The sequence below is a fragment of the Bombina bombina genome, chromosome 2 (assembly GCF_027579735.1).
Source record: "Bombina bombina isolate aBomBom1 chromosome 2, aBomBom1.pri, whole genome shotgun sequence".
In the NCBI taxonomy this organism is placed as follows: domain Eukaryota; kingdom Metazoa; phylum Chordata; class Amphibia; order Anura; family Bombinatoridae; genus Bombina; species Bombina bombina.
The window spans coordinates 1,325,484,470-1,325,500,997 of record NC_069500.1 but is presented as its reverse complement, the minus strand read 5'-3'; the positions used below and the strand labels follow the sequence as shown (position 1 = coordinate 1,325,500,997).

Here is a 16,528-nt window from a genome sequence, read left to right as displayed (position 1 = left end):
TAATCAGCAAGGGTTTTAAAAAGAAACAACCTTTAAATATAATATATTTCAACATAAACACACACAAACCAAAATAACACTTAAAGGGGACAGTGTAGACCAGAATTTTTATTATTTAAAAAGATAGATAATCCTTTTTTACCTATTCCCCAATTTTGCATAACCAACACAGTTATATTAATACACTTTTTACCTCTGTGATTACCTTGTAGCTAAGTCTCTATAGACTGCCCCCTTATCTCAGTTCTTTTGACAGCCTTGCATTTTAGCCAATTTGTGCTGACTCCTGAGTAACTCCACGGGTGTGAGCACAGTTTAATATTTTGCACACTTGAACTAACGCCCTCTAGTTTGGAAAAAATGTCAAAATGCATTCAGATAAGAGGTGACATTCAAGGGCTAAGAAATTAGCCTATGAGCCTACATAGGTTTAGCTTTCAACTAAGAATACCAAAAGTACAAAGCAAAATAGATAAAAGTAAATTGGAAAGTTGTTTAAAAACAGAATTTATGCTTACCTGATAAATTACTTTCTCCAACGGTGTGTCCGGTCCACGGCGTCATCCATTACTTGTGGGAAATATTCTCCCCCACAGGGAAAGGCAAGGAGAGCACACAGCAAGAGCTGTCCATATAGCTCCCCCTCTGGCTCCGCCCCCCAGTCATTCGACCGACGGTTAGGAGAAAAAGGAGAAACTATAGGGTGCCGTGGTGACTGTAGTGTATAAAGAAACAATTTTTCAACCTGATTAGGAAACCAGGGCGGGCCGTGGACCGGACACACCGTTGGAGAAAGTAATTTATCAAGTAAGCATAAATTCTGTTTTTTCCAACATTGGTGTGTCCGGTCCACGGCGTCATCCAATACCAATACCAAAGCTTTAGGACACGGATGAGGGGAGGGAGCAAATCAGGTTACCTAAATGGAAGGCACCACGGCTTGCAAAACCTTTCTCCAAAAATAGCCTCCGAAGAAGCATAAGTATCAAATTTGTAGAATTTGGCAAAAGTGTGCAGAGAAGACCAAGTCGCTGCCTTACATATCTGATCAACAGAAGCCTCGTTCTTGTAGACCCATGTGGAAGCCACAGCCCTAGTAGAGTGAGCTGTGATTCGGTCAGAAGGCTGCCGTCCGGCAGTCTCATAAGTCAATCGGATAATGCTTTTCAGCCAGAAAGAGAGAGAGGTAGCAGTAGCCTTTTGACCTCTCCTCTTACCAGAGTAAACGACAAACAAAGATGAGGTTTGTCTAAAATCTTTTGTTGCTTCTAAATAGAACTTTAAAGCACGAACAACATCTAAATTGTGTAATAAACGTTCCTTCTTTGAAACTGGATTCGGACACAGAGAAGGAACAACTATTTCCTGGTTAATATTCTTGTTGGAAACAACTTTTGGAAGAAAACCAGGCTTAGTACGCAAAACAACCTTATCTGAATGGAAAACCAGATAGGGAGGATCACACTGCAAAGCAGATAATTCAGAAACTCTTCTAGCAGAAGAAATAGCAACCAAAAACAGAACTTTCCAAGATAGTAACTTAATATCTATGGAATGTAAAGGTTCAAACGGAACCCCTTGAAGAACTGAAAGAACTAAATTTAGACTCCAAGGAGGAGTCATGGGTCTGTAAACAGGCTTGATTCTAACCAAAGCCTGAACAAAAGCTTGTACATCTGGCACAGCTGCCAGTCGTTTGTGTAACAAGACAGATAAAGCAGAGATCTGTCCTTTTAGAGAACTAGCTGACAACCCTTTATCCAAACCTTCTTGGAGAAAGGAGAGAATCTTTGGAATTTTAATCTTACTCCAGGAGAATCCCTTGGATTCAAACCAGCAGATATATTTTTTCCATATTTTATGGTAAATCTTTCTAGTCACAGGTTTTCTGGCTTGGACCAGAGTATCTATCACGGAATTTGAAAACCCACGCTTGGATAAGATCAAGCGTTCAATTTCCAAGCAGTCAGCTGCAGAGAAACTAGATTTGGATGTTCGAATGGACCTTGTACTAGAAGATCCTGTCTCAAAGGTAGCTTCCATGGTGGAGCCGATGACATATTCACCAGGTCTGCATACCAAGTCCTGCGTGGCCACGCAGGAGCTATCAGAATCACCGAGGCCTTCTCCTGTTTGATCCTGGCTATGAGCCTGGGAAGGAGAGGAAACGGTGGAAACACATACGCTAGGTTGAACAACCAAGGCACCACTAATGCATCCACTAGAGTCGCCTTGGGATCCCTGGATCTGGACCCGTAGCAAGGAATCTTGAAGTTCTGACGGGATGCCATTAGATCCATGTCTGGAATGCCCCATAATTGGGTTTACTGAGCAAAGACCTCCGGGTGGAGTTCCCACTCCCCCGGATGGAAAGTCTGACGACTCAAATAGTCCGCCTCCCAGTTGTCTACTCCTGGGATGTGAATAGCAGATAGATGGCAGGAGTGATTCTCTGCCCATTGGATGATCTTGGTTACTTCCTTCATCGCTAGGGAACTCTTTGTTCCCCCCTGATGATTGATGTACGCAACAGTCGTTATGTTGTCCGACTGAAATCTTATGAACCCGGCTTACGCTAGCTGAGGCCAAGCCAGGAGCACATTGAATATTGCTCTTAGTTCCAAAATGTTTATCGGGAGAAGCGACTCTTCCCGAGACCATAGGCCCTGAGCTTTCAGGGAGTCCCAGACCGCGCCCCACCCCAAGAGGCTGGCGTCGGTTGTGACGATGACCCACTCCGGTCTGCGGAAACTCATTCCCTGAGACAGGTGATCCTGGGTCAACCACCAGAGAAGTGAATCCCTGGTTACCTGGTCTACTTGAATTTGGGGAGACAAGTCTGTATCTTGTTCAGAGCGGCAAGGAGAATGACTGGGGGGCGGAGCCAGAGGGGGAGCTATATGGACAGCTCTTGCTGTGTGCTCTCCTTGCCTTTCCCTGTGGGGGAGAATATTTCCCACAAGTAATGGATGACGCCGTGGACCGGACACACCAATGTTGGAGAAATTACATGGCCTATCTGAATCATGAAAGTTTATTTTTGACTAACTGTCCCTTTAATTTATTTTTTTTCCACTGTGTGCCACAAATCCAAAGTAAACACATTGCATTCCTATACACACACACACACACACACTTTATTACCTTGTCACAATAGATTTAGCCTCACAAGCACAGCTGGCATACACAGAGGATCTACTGAACACATCCTTTCTATATTGGAGAGACTATAACTGGATACATCATGCCACAATGCACCGCAGCTGGATACATCCTAACTACATCAGTGAGACTACACAAATGACATAAGGTACTTTATTGATACCCACGCACCACAACTGCACTTACCTGCAGACTAAAGCAAATACAACAAGTATGATTAATCTCTGGTAAAGTAATTTATATCCAGTATTGCAAATCTAGTAGCTATCCGACTTTATTTGGTAAAGCAATCTGGTTTCACTAAACCGCTTTCCTAATCAACATAATCATGTGACCTTATCAGACTATTACACCATCACACATATCCATTTTAAAGGATCTCAGCATTTTGAAAAAAACACAGAGGCCCATTTATCAAGCTCCGTATGGAGCTTGTGGGCCCGTGTTTCTGGCGAGTCTTCAGAGAGCAGGCGGACAGGAATCGCCACAATTCAGCCCGATCGAGTACGATCGGTTTGATTGACACCCCCCTGCTGGCCGAGTCTGCAGGGGGCGGCGTTGCACCAGCAGCTCCCGTGAGCTGCTGGTGCAACGCTGAATATGGAGAGCGTATCGCTCTCCGCATTCAGACCTTAGATAATTTGGCCTCATAGAGAAAGCAGGAGGTGGACAAATGAAAAGAAAATTAAGCAAATGTCCTACACCGCAGACTATAACTCTTCAACTGGAAAAAAAGACATTTTGATTGTTAAATATATTTCTGGGGAAAACTATACTTATCTATACAGGTAGTCCCCAGGTTACGAACAAGATAGGTTCTGTAGGTTTGTTCTTAAGTTGAATGTGTATGCAAGTTGGAACAGGCACTTTATTTAGGTGAAACTCTAGCCAAACATTTTTTTAGTTTTGGATCGCATAGGGAAAAGTTTGTTTTGCTATCTGTGCCACTGTTCAGAAAATTTCACATCACTTTCTGTCCTTGTGACAATTGGATTTTGAGTATTTTGGTTTATCCTGTAAAGAAGGATTGGCAATAAAGCTCTATTTTCTCTGTATATAAGTATGAGTTGTACTTAAGTCGGATGTCTGTAACCCGGGGACTGCCTGTATATGAAATAACTTATTTACAAGAGAATTTACCTCTGGATATAACATTTACTAATGTAAGGTCACAAATCCACACACATAGGCCTGGAAGCCTAAGACAACAAAAGGGAATTTAATTTGCTCAAATTGTAAAAATCAAAAGGATCACTTTGAACTTTGTTTAAATGGACATTATACACTAGATTTTTCTTTGCATAAATGTTTTGTAGATGATTTTTTTTTTTTTAAATATATTGTTTTGCTTATTTTTAAATAACATTGCCCTGATTTTCACACTCCTAACCAAGTCCCAAAGTTTTAAAGTATACTGATGTATATCTACACCAGCGTGCTCCTGTTTGTGCAAAGAGTCTTTCATATGCAGAGGAAGGGGGAGTGTCTGTTTTTTTCTATACACCCACTTTTAGTGGGTTTTACAGTGAACCTTCTGAACAGAGCTTAACTTGGAGCTAAGTAAGTTTTTAAACGGTTTAATAACTACAATAAGAGGGGGCGTACACTATAACACAATATACTATGAACCCTGTGAAATAGTATGTACACAGAATGCATATGTGATTGAAAGATGGTAAATAAATACTGAGTCTTAATGAAGAGTCCAATATTGTGCAATGTTCATATCAAATAGTAAACGACCACAGCTGCTCTCCTCCTCACAGATATGTTTGGATGCAACGACAAAAAACAGAAGACAGAGGGGCGAATTATGTGTACATCAGTATATCCACAAATGAACATACAGGTATTCAAGCCAAATGGATACTCACATTTGATATTAGTACACTTATGTACTGGTAGGAGAAGGCTGGTAACTTGGAGAATCCGTGCAATCCAACCCACTACAGAAGTAGATTACTCCGGGTATTCAGGTGCAATCCAGTGACGCCCAATAGTAAACAGGTGCTACCACTCAGCTTGTTATAATAATAGTAGATTTATTACAAATATATAAAAACAAACAAGCAGTGGATATAGAAGGCAAATCTGTGGTGCCCCCTATCAATGCAACGCGTTTCTCAGCCACAAACCGGCTGTTTCATCAGGCATCATTGAATACCTGTATGCTCATTTGTGGATATACTGATGTACACATGAAGCGCCCCTCTGTCTTCTGTTTTTTAACGGTTTAATACTGGATTTTTATATCAGTATCTGTGCATATTATTCTTTACAGTAGTGTCTATTACATGCAGTTAAATTTGTGTATAGTGTCCCTTTACGTAGAACTACAACATGTAGGCGGTGAAGATGGATATCTATTTACTTCCATACACCAAAAGATTGTCACAGTGCAATTTAACAAAACTGGACACCTAATTACAGATCAATAAAACAGGGACATATCCCAGAAAACCCCTATGGTGAGGGAGAAAGTGAGTCCACCAATTAAATGCAGTAAAAACTGATGACAGGAATAAGCTAACACACACTAGTGTAATATAAACAAGGAGGAGGCTATCTGATTCTGTCTATTCTTTAATACACAACCCTGTCTGGGTAGGAATGACACAAAAGGCATAACAATACAACTTAAAATAAGAGTATTAGCAATTTTGTGAAATTGCATAGACTGGTTTGAAATGTATAGTTTAATATGGTAGTACATAAATTGTGATCATGTCATAATCAATACTGTATAATGTACAAATATATAAGTATGATATTATATATGGGGTAAGAAGGTTCTGCAATGACCAGTATGTATACTAGAGAATGAATTACGAATTACAGACACCATTACCAGATATGAGACATATTGCACACATCATAAAAGCAGCAATTAAAAATATATATGCAATATCTGGTCATTTCAAGATTAACCAGATGGGCTTTGGTGAGGTAAGTGACTGTCTTTTAATATATATATATATATATATATATATATATAATACACACACACATATATATATATATATATATATATATATATATATATATATATATATATATATATATATATACACATACACATATATATATACACATACAGTATATATATATATATATATATATATATATATATATATTTTGTAACAGAACCCAAGGCATAGTATTGGAAGGTGTCTATATTCCCCCAAAAGTGCTGCAGTGCAGGGTATGGTCTGACAACCCCAGGGAGAATAGTTGTGTTTGTTTACCACATAAAGAAAAACGAAATTTATGCTTACCTGATAAATTTATTTCTTGAAACGGTGAGTCCACGGATCATCATCAATTACTGTTGGGAATATCACTCCTGCCAGCAGGAGGAGGCAAAGAGCACCACAGCAAAGCTGTTAAGTATCACTCCCCTTCCCACAAACCCCAGTCATTCGACCGAAGGAAAAGGAGAGAAAGGAAGCAACACAAGGGGCAGAGGTGCCTGAGGTTTACACAACAAAAAACGGTCTGAAAAAACATAATTTATGTAAGAACTTTCCTGATAAATTAATTTCTTTCATATTGGCAAGAGTCCATGAGCTAGTGACGTATGGGATATATAATCCTACCAGGAGGGGCAAAGTTTCCCAAACCTCAAAATGCCTATAAATACACTCCTCACCACACCCACAATTCAGTTTAACGAATAGCCAAATAGTGGGGTGATAGAAAAAGCATACAAAAAAGAGGAACTGGAAATATAATTGTGCTTTTATACAAAAAATCATAAACCACCAGAAAAAGGGTGGGTCTCGTGGACTCTTGCCAATATGAAAGAAATGAATATATCAGGTAAGTTCTTACATAAATTATGTTTTCTTTCATGTAATTGGCAAGAGTCCATATGTTTTCTTTCATGTAATTGGAAAGAGTCCATGAGCTAGTGACATATGGGATAGAAATACCCAAGATGTGGAAGTCCACAGAAGAGTCACTAGAAAGGGAGGGATACAAAAAAAACAGCCATTTTCCGCTGAAAAAAATTAATCCACAAAAAAAGTTTCTCATAAATTGAAAGAAAAAAGATTTAAAACATTAGCAGAAGAATCAAACTGAAACAGCTGCCAAAGACTGCTTCAGAAGAAGCAAATACATCAAAATTGTAAAATTTTGTAAATGTAAGCAAAGAAGACCAAGTTGCTGCTCTGCAAATCTGATCAACTGAATTTTCATTCTTAAAAGCCCAAGAAGTGGAGACTGATCTAGTAGAATGAGCTGTGATCCTCTGAGGTGGGGACTGTCCCTCCTCCAAATAAGCTTTATGAATCAAAAGCTTCAACCAAGATGCCAAAGAAATGGCAGAAGCTTTCTGACCTTTCCTAGAACCAGAGAAGACAACAAATAGACTAGAAGTCTTCCTGAAATCTTTAGTAGCTTCAACATAATATTTCAAAGCTCTTACAACATCCAAAAAATGCAAAGATCTTTAAAGAGCATTCTTGGGATTAGGACACAAGGCAGGAACAACAATTTCCCTACTAATGTTGTTAGAATTCACAACCTTTAGAAGAAATTTAAACGAAGTCCGCAAAACAGCCTTATCCTGATGGAAAATCAGAAAAGGAGACTCACAAGAGAGAGCAGACAATTCGGAAACTCTTCTAGCTGAAGAGATAGCCAAAAGAAACAACACTTTCCAAGAAAGTAGTTTCATATCCAAAGAATGCATAGGCTCAAAAGGAGAAGCCTGCAAAGTCTTCAAAACCCAATTAAGACTCCAAGGAGGAGAGATTGATTTAATAACAGGATTGATACGAACCAAAGCTTGAACAAAACAGTGAATTTCAGGAAGCTTAGCAATCTTTCTATGAAATAAAACAGAAAGAGCAGAGATTTGTCCCTTCAAAGTACTTGCAGACAAACTTTTATCCAAACCCTCCTGAAGAAACTGTAAAATTCTAGGAATGCTAAAAGAATGCCAGGAGAATTTATGAGAACACCATGAAATATAGGTCTTCCAAACTTGATAATAAATCTTCCTTGAAACAGACTTACCTTCAAATTTAACGATTTGAGATCCTGATGGAAAAACGGCCCTTGAGACAGAAGGTCTAGTCTTAGAGGAAGTGGCCAAGGCTGGCAACTGGACATCCGAACAAGATCCACATACCAAAACCTGTGAGGCCACGCTGGTGCTATCAGAAACACATACGATGGTTCCATAATGATCTTGGTGATCACTCTTGGAAGAAGAACTAGAGGCGGAAAGATACAAGCAGGTTGGTAAAAGGAACTGCTAAAGCATCCACCATCTCCGTCTGAGGATCCCTGGACCTGGACAGGTACCTGGGAAGTTTTTTGCTTAGATGAGAAGCCATCAGATCTTTTTCTGGAAGACCTCACATCTGTACAATCTGACAAAATACATCTGGATGGAGAGACCACTTCCCCGGATGTAAGATCTGACGGCTGAGATAATCCGCTTCCCAATTGTCTACACCTGGGATATGCACTGCAGAAATTAGACAAGAGCTGGATTCTGCCCAAGAAAGTATCCAAGATACTCCTTTCATAGCTAGGGGACTGCGAGTCCCACCCTGATGATCGACATATGCCACAGTTGTGATATTGTCTGTCTGAAAACAAATGAATGGTTCTCTCTTTAATAAAGGCCAAACCTGAAGAGCCTTGAAAATAGCACGGAGTTCTAAAATATTGATTGGTAGCCTCGCCTCTTGAGGTTTCCAAACCCCTTATAATTAGATACTTGTATAGCGCACAACTTCGAACTTAATCGACTTGCAGCACTGATAACAGGTATTATTATTATTACTTAACTTAATGGTAATGATTTTATCAACCTCAGAAGGATGAAAGGCTGAGTGGACCTTCCCGGGATCGAACCTGCAACCCTTGGCTTGCCAGAGATCTCTGTAAAAGTGCATTAGCACAATGAGCTATCTGTCCGGCCTTGTGCTGTCAGAGATCCCCAGACAGCTCCCCAATCTGAAAGACTTGCATCTGTTGTGATCACAGTCCAGGTAGGACGAACAAAAGAGGCCCCTGAATTAAAGGATGATGGTCTAACCACCAAGTCAGAGAGAGTTGAATGTTGGGATTTAAGTATATCAATTGTGATAGAGTATAATCCCTGCACCATTGATTCAGCATACAAAGCTGTAGAGGTCTCATGTGAAAATGAGCAAAGGGGTTTGCATCCGATGCTGCAGTCATGAGACCTAAAACATCCCTGCACATAGCCACTGAAGGGAATGATTGAGACTGAAGGTTTCGACAGGCTGAAACCAATTTCATTTGACTCGTCTGTTAAGGACAGAGTCATGGACACTGAATCTATCTGGAAACCTAAAAAGGTGACCCTTGTCTGAGGAATCAAGAAACTCTTTGGTAAATTGATCCTCCAACCATGTCTTTGAAGAAACAACACTAGTTGATTTGTGTGAGATTCGGCTAAATGTAAAAACAGAGCTAGTACCAAGATATCACCAAAATAAGGGAATACCTCAATACCCTGTTCTCGGATTACAGATAGAAGGGCACCGAGAACCTTCGAAAAGATCCTTGGAGCTGTTGCTAGGCCAAATGGAAGAGCGACAAATTGGTAATGCTTGTCTAGAAAAGAAAATCTCAGAAACCGATAATGGTCTGGATGAATCAGAATGTGAAGATATGCATCCTGTAAGTCTATTGTTGACATATAATGACCTTGCTGAACAAAAGGCAAAATAGTCCTCATAGTCACCATCTTGAAAGTTGGGACTCTTACAAAACGATTCAAAAACTTCAGATCCATAACTGCCTGAATGAATTTTCTTTCTTTGGGACAATGCATAGATTTGAATAAAACCCCAGACCCGGTTTCTGAAACGAAACTGGTATGATTACCCTCAGAAAGCTCTAGATCTGAAACACACTTCAGAAATGCCTGAGCCTTCACCGGATTTGCTGGAACGTGAAAGAGAATCTTCTCACAGGAGGTCTTACTCTGAATCCTATTCGATACCCTTGAGAGACAATACTCTGAATCCACTGATTTTGAACAGAATCTGCCCAAATGTCTTGGAATAATTTCAATCTGCCCCCCACCAGCTGAAATGGATTGAGGGCCGCACCTTCATGCAGACTTGGGGGCTGGCTTTGGTTTCTTAAAAGGCTTGGATTTATTCCAACTTGAAGAAGGTTTCCAATTGGAGGGAAGTCTTCAGGGGAAGGATTGGTTTTCTGTTCCTTGTTCTGTCGAAAAGAACGAAAACGATTAGAAGCTTTAGATTTACCATGTCAGCATTCAAAGATTTGAGCCATAAAGCTCTTCTAGCTAAAATAGCTAAAGAAACAGATTTAACATCAATTTTGACGATATCAAAAATAGCATCACAGATAAAATGATTAGCATGTTGAAGCAAACGAACAATGCTAGAGAAATCAGGATCTGTCTCCTGTTGCGCTAAGCTATCCAACCAAAAGGTTGATGCAGCCGCAACATCAGCCATAGCAATGGCAGGCCTGAGAAGATATCCATAATATAAATAAGCTTACCTTAGATAAGATTCAAGTTTCCTATCTAAAGGATCTTTAAAATAAGTACTGTCTTCCATAAGAATAGTAGTACATTTGGTAAGAGTAGAAATAGCCCCATCAACTTTGGGGATTATTTCCCAAAACTCTAATCTAGCCGCTGGCAAATGGTACAACCTTTTAAACCTAGAAGAAGGAATGAAAGAAGTACCAGGCTTAACCCATTCCATAGCAATCACATCAGAAATAGCATCAGGAACTGGAAAAACCTCAGGAGTAACCACAAGAGGTTTATAAACAGAATTTAAACATTTACTAGTTTTGATATCAAGAGGACTAGACTCCTCAATATCCAAAGTAACCAACACTTCTTTTAACAAGGAACAAATATACTCAATCTTGAAAAGATAAGTAGATTTGTCAGTGTCAATGTCTGAGGTAGGATCTTCTGAATCAGAAAAATCCTCATCAGAGGAGGATATTTCAGTATGTTGTCTGTCATTAGAAATTTCATCAATTTTATGAGAAGTTTTAAAAGACCTTTTACGTTTATTAGAAGGCGGAATAGCAGACAAAGCCTTCTGTATCCCATCAGCAATACAAATTTTTCATATCAAAAGGGATATCATGTACATTAGATGTTGAAGGAACAACAGAAACTGTACTAGTACTGATGGAAACGTTTTCTGCGTGCAAAAGCTTATCATGACAACTGTTACATACTACAGCTGGAGATATAATCTCAGCTAATTTACAACAGGTACACTTAGCTTTGGTAGAACTGTGATCAGGCAGCAGGGTTCCAACAGTTGCTTCTGAGACAGGATCAGATTGAGGCATCTTGCAAAATGTAAAAGAAAAAATATTAAAGCAAAATTTACAATTTCCTTATATGGCAGTTTCAGGAATGGAAAAAATGCAAACAGCATAGCCCTCTGAGCATATGGAAGGCAAGAGGCATATAGGAAGTGGGGTGAAAAAATCAACAATTTTTTGGCGCCAAGTATGACACACAACGAAAAAGGAAGTGACTTTTTTGGCGCCAACATCATCCGGAAATGACGCAACTTGCGTCATCACAGGCGCAACCTCGTGCAAGGAACCCTGGCGTCAACTAAGACGCCGGAAATGATGAACTTGCGTCATCAAAGACGTACCTTCACGCCAAAAAAATTATTGCGCCAAGAATGACGCAATAAATAACCGTATTTTGCGCCCTCGCGGAGCCTAATTTTGCCCATGAAATTTAAAGAAAAAACAGGCAATTTAAAAAAAAAAAGGACTATACCCCCAGGTAAGACAAATAACTTGATAAACATGCTTCCCAAACTGAAACTGACAGTCTGCAAAAGGAAATTTACTTATATTTCCCATGAGTCAGGTCTATGTATAATACATATATTTAAAACTTTATATTAATATATAAAGTGCCAAACCAATGCTGAGAGTATCTTAAATAAGAAAAACATACTTACCGAAAGACACCCATCCACATATAGCAGATAGCCAAACCAGTACTGAAAAAACATAATTTATGTAAGAACTTACCTGATAAATTCATTTCTTTCATATTAGCAAGAGTCCATGAGCTAGTGACGTATGGGATATACATTCCTACCAGGAGGGGCAAAGTTTCCCAAACCTTAAAATGCCTATAAATACACCTCTCACCACACCCACAATTCAGTTTAACGAATAGCCAAGAAGTGGGGTGATAAGAAAAAAGTGCAAAGCAAAAATATAAGGAATTGGAATAATTGTGCTTTATACAAAAAAAAATCATAACCACCACAAAAAAAGGGTGGGCCTCATGGACTCTTGCTAATATGAAAGAAATGAAGTTCTTACATAAATTATGTTTTCTTTCATGTAATTAGCAAGAGTCCATGAGCTAGTGACGTATGGGATAATGACTACCCAAGATGTGGATCTTTCCACGCAAGAGTCACTAGAGAGGGAGGGATAAAATAAAGACAGCCAATTCCTGCTGAAAATAATCCACACCCAAAATAAAGTTTAATGAAAAACATAAACAGAAGATTCAAACTGAAACCACTGCCTGAAGTACTTTTCTACCAAAAACTGCTTCAGAAGAAGAAAACACATCAAAATGGTAGAATTTAGTAAAAGTATGCAAAGAGGACCAAGTTGCTGCTTTGCAAATCTGATCAACCGAAGCTTCATTCCTAAACGCCCAGGAAGTAGAAGCTGACCTAGTAGAATGAGCTGTAATCCTTCGAGGCGGAATTTTACCCGACTCGACATAGGCATGATGAAATAAAGATTTCAACCAAGATGCCAAAGAAATGGCAGAAGCTTTCTGGCCTTTTCTAGAACCGGAAAAGATGACAAATAGACTAGAAGTCTTTCAGAAAGACTTAGTAGCTTCAACATAATAATACAAAGCTCTAACAGCATCCAAGAATGCAATGATTTCTCCTTAGAATTCATAGGATTAGGACACAATGAAGGAACCACAATTTCTCTACTAATGTTGTTAGAATTCACAACCTTAGGTAAAAAATTCAAAAGAAGTTTGCAGCACCGCCTTATCCTGATGAAAAATCAGAAAAGGAGACTCACAAGAAAGAGCAGATAATTCAGAGACTCTTCTGGTAGAAGAGATGGCCAAAAGAAACAAAACTTTCCAAGAAAGTAATTTAATGACCAAAGAATACATGGGTTCAAAAGGAGGAGCTTGAAGAGCCCCCAGAACCAAATTCAAACTCCAAGGAGGAGAAATTGACTTAAAGACAGGTTTTATACGAACCAAAGCTTGTACAAAACAATGAATATCAGGAAGATTAGCAAACTTTCTGTGAAAAAGAACAGAAAGAGCAGAGATTTGTCCATTCAAGGAACTTGCGGACAAACCGTTATCTAAACCATCCTGAAGAAACTGTAAAATTCTCGGTATTCAAAAAGAATGCCAAGAAAAATGATGAGAAAGACACTAAGAAATATAAGTCTTCCAGACTCTATAATATATCTCTCTAGATACACATTTACGAGCCTGTCACATAGTATTAATCACAGAGTCAGAGAAACCTCTTTGACCAAGAATCAAGCGTTCAAACTCCATACCTTCAAATTTAAGGATTTGAGATCCTGATGGAAGAAAGGACCTTGTGACAGAAAGTCTGGTCTTAACGGAAGAGTCCATAGCTGGCAAGAGGCCATCCGGACAAGATCCACATACCAAAACCTGTGAGGCCATGCTGGAGCTACCAGCAGGACAAACGAGCATTCCTGTAGAATCTTGGAGAATACTTTTGGAAGAAGAACTAGAGGTGGAAAGATATAGGCAGGATGATACTTCCAAGGAAGTGATAATGCATACACTGCCTCCGCCCGAGGATCCCGGGATCTGAACAGATACCAGGGAAGTTTCTTGTTTAGATGAGAAGCCATCAGATCTATTTCTGGGAGTTCCCACATGAAATACCTCTGGGTGAAGAGACCATTCGCCCGGATGCAACGTTTGGCGACTGAGATAATCCGCTTCCCAATTGTCTATACCTGGGATATGAACCGCAGAGATTAGACAGGAGCTGGATTCCGCCCAAACCAAAATTCAAGATACTTCTTTCATAGCCAGAGGACTGTGAGTCCCTCCTTGATGATTGATGTATGCCACAGTTGTGACATTGTCTATCTGAAAACAAATGAACAACTCTCTCTTCAGAAGAGGCCAAGACTGAAGAGCTCTGAAAATTGCACAGAGTTCCAAATATTGATCGGTAATCTCACCTCCTGAGATTCCCAAACCCCTTGTGCCGTCAGAGACCCCCACACAGCTCCCCAACCTGTAAGTCTTGCAGCTGTTGAGATTATAGTCCAGGTTGGAAGAACAAAGAAGCCCCCTGAACTAAACGATGGTGATCTGTCCACCACGTCAGAGAGTGTCGTATAATCGGTTTAAAGATATTGAGATATCTTTGTGTAATCCCTGCACCATTGGTTCAGCATACAGAGCTGAAGAGGTGGCATGTGAAAACGAGCAAAGGAGATCGCATCCGATGCGGCAGTCCTAAGACCTAAAATTTCCATGCATAAGGCTACCAAAGGGAATGATTGTGACTGAAGGTTTTGACAAGCTGATATCAATGTTAAACTTCTCTTGTCTGACAAGGACAGAGTCATAGACACTGAATCTATCTGGAAACCTAAAAAGGTTACCCTTGTCTGAGGAATCAATTAACTTTTTGGTAAATTGATCCTCCAACCATGATCTTGAAGAAACAACACAAGTCGATTCGTATGAGATTCTGCGAAAATGTGAAGACTGAGCAAGTACCAAGATATCGTCCAAATAAGGAAATACCAAAACCCTGTTTTCTGATTACAGACAGAAGGGCACTGAGAACCTTTGAAAAAATTCTTGGAGCTGATGCTAGGCCAAACGGTAGAGCCACAAAACTGGTAATGCTTGTCTAAAAAGAGAATCTCAGAAACTAAAAGTGATCTGGATGAATCGGAATATGCAGATATGCATCCTGTAAATCTATTGTAGACATATAATGCCCTTGCTAAACAAAAGGCAGGAAAGTCCTACAGTTACCATCTTGAATGTTGGTATCCTTACATAACGATTCAATATTGATAGATCCGGAACTGGTCTGAAGGAATTGACCTTCTTTGGTACAATGAAGAGATAGAATAAAACCCCAGCCCCTGTTCCAGAACTGGAACTGGCATAATTACTCCAGCCAACTCTAGATCTGAAACACATTTCAGAAATGCTGAGCCTTTGCTGTGTTTACTGGGACACAGGAAAGAAAAAAATCTCTTTGTAGGAGGCCTTAACTTGAAGCCAATTCTGTACCTTTCTGAAACAATGTTCTGAAACCAGAGATTGTGAACGGAATTGATCCAGATTTCTTTGAAGAAAACGTAATCTGCCCCATACCAGCTGAGCTGGAATGAGGGCCGCACCTTCATGGGTACTTAGGAGCTGGCTTTAGGTTTCTATAAGGCTTGGATATATTCCAAACTGGAAATGGTTTCCAAACTGATACCGCTCCTGAGGATGAAGGATCAGGCTTTTGTTCCTTGTTGTGAGGAAAGGAACGAAAACGATTATTAGACCTAAATTTACCTTAGATTTTTTATCCTTTGGTAAAAAAGTTCCCTTCCCTCCAGTAACAGTTGAGATAATAGAATCCAACTGAGAACCGAATAATTTATTACCCTGGAAAGAAAGGGAAAAAGGGAAAGCAAAGTTGACTTAGAAGACATATCAGCATTCCAAGTTTTAAGCCATAAAGCTTTTCTAGCTAAAATAGCTAGAGACATATACCTGACATCAACTCTAATGATATCAAAAGATGGTATCACAAATAAAATTATTAGCATGTTATAGAATAATAATAATGCTATAAAAACATAATTTATGCTTACCTGATAAATTCCTTTCTTCTGTAGTGTGATCAGTCCACGGGTCATCATTACTTCTGGGATATTACTCCTCCCCAACAGGAAGTGCAAGAGGATTCACCCAGCAGAGCTGCATATAGCTCCTCCCCTCTACGTCACTCCCAGTCATTCGACCAAGGACCAACGAGAAAGGAAAAGCCAAGGGTGAAGTGGTGACTGGAGTATAAATTAAAAAATATTTACCTGCCTTAAAAACAGGGCGGGCCGTGGACTGATCACACTACAGAAGAAAGGAATTTATCAGGTAAGCATAAATTATGTTTTCTTCTGTTAAGTGTGATCAGTCCACGGGTCATCATTACATATGGGATACCAATACCAAAGCAAAAGTACACGGATGACGGGAGGGATAGGCAGGCTCTTTATACAGAAGGAACCACTGCCTGAAGAACCTTTCTCCCAAAAATAGCCTCCGATGAAGCAAAAG

General features: G+C 39.7%; 1 protein-coding gene across 1 annotated transcript in view; it reads right to left on the bottom strand.

The window, feature by feature from the left end:
• LRPAP1 (LDL receptor related protein associated protein 1) overlaps positions 1 to 16,528 on the bottom strand; it is a 112,970-nt gene that overhangs the window by 27,529 nt on the left and 68,913 nt on the right. The window lies entirely within an intron of this gene.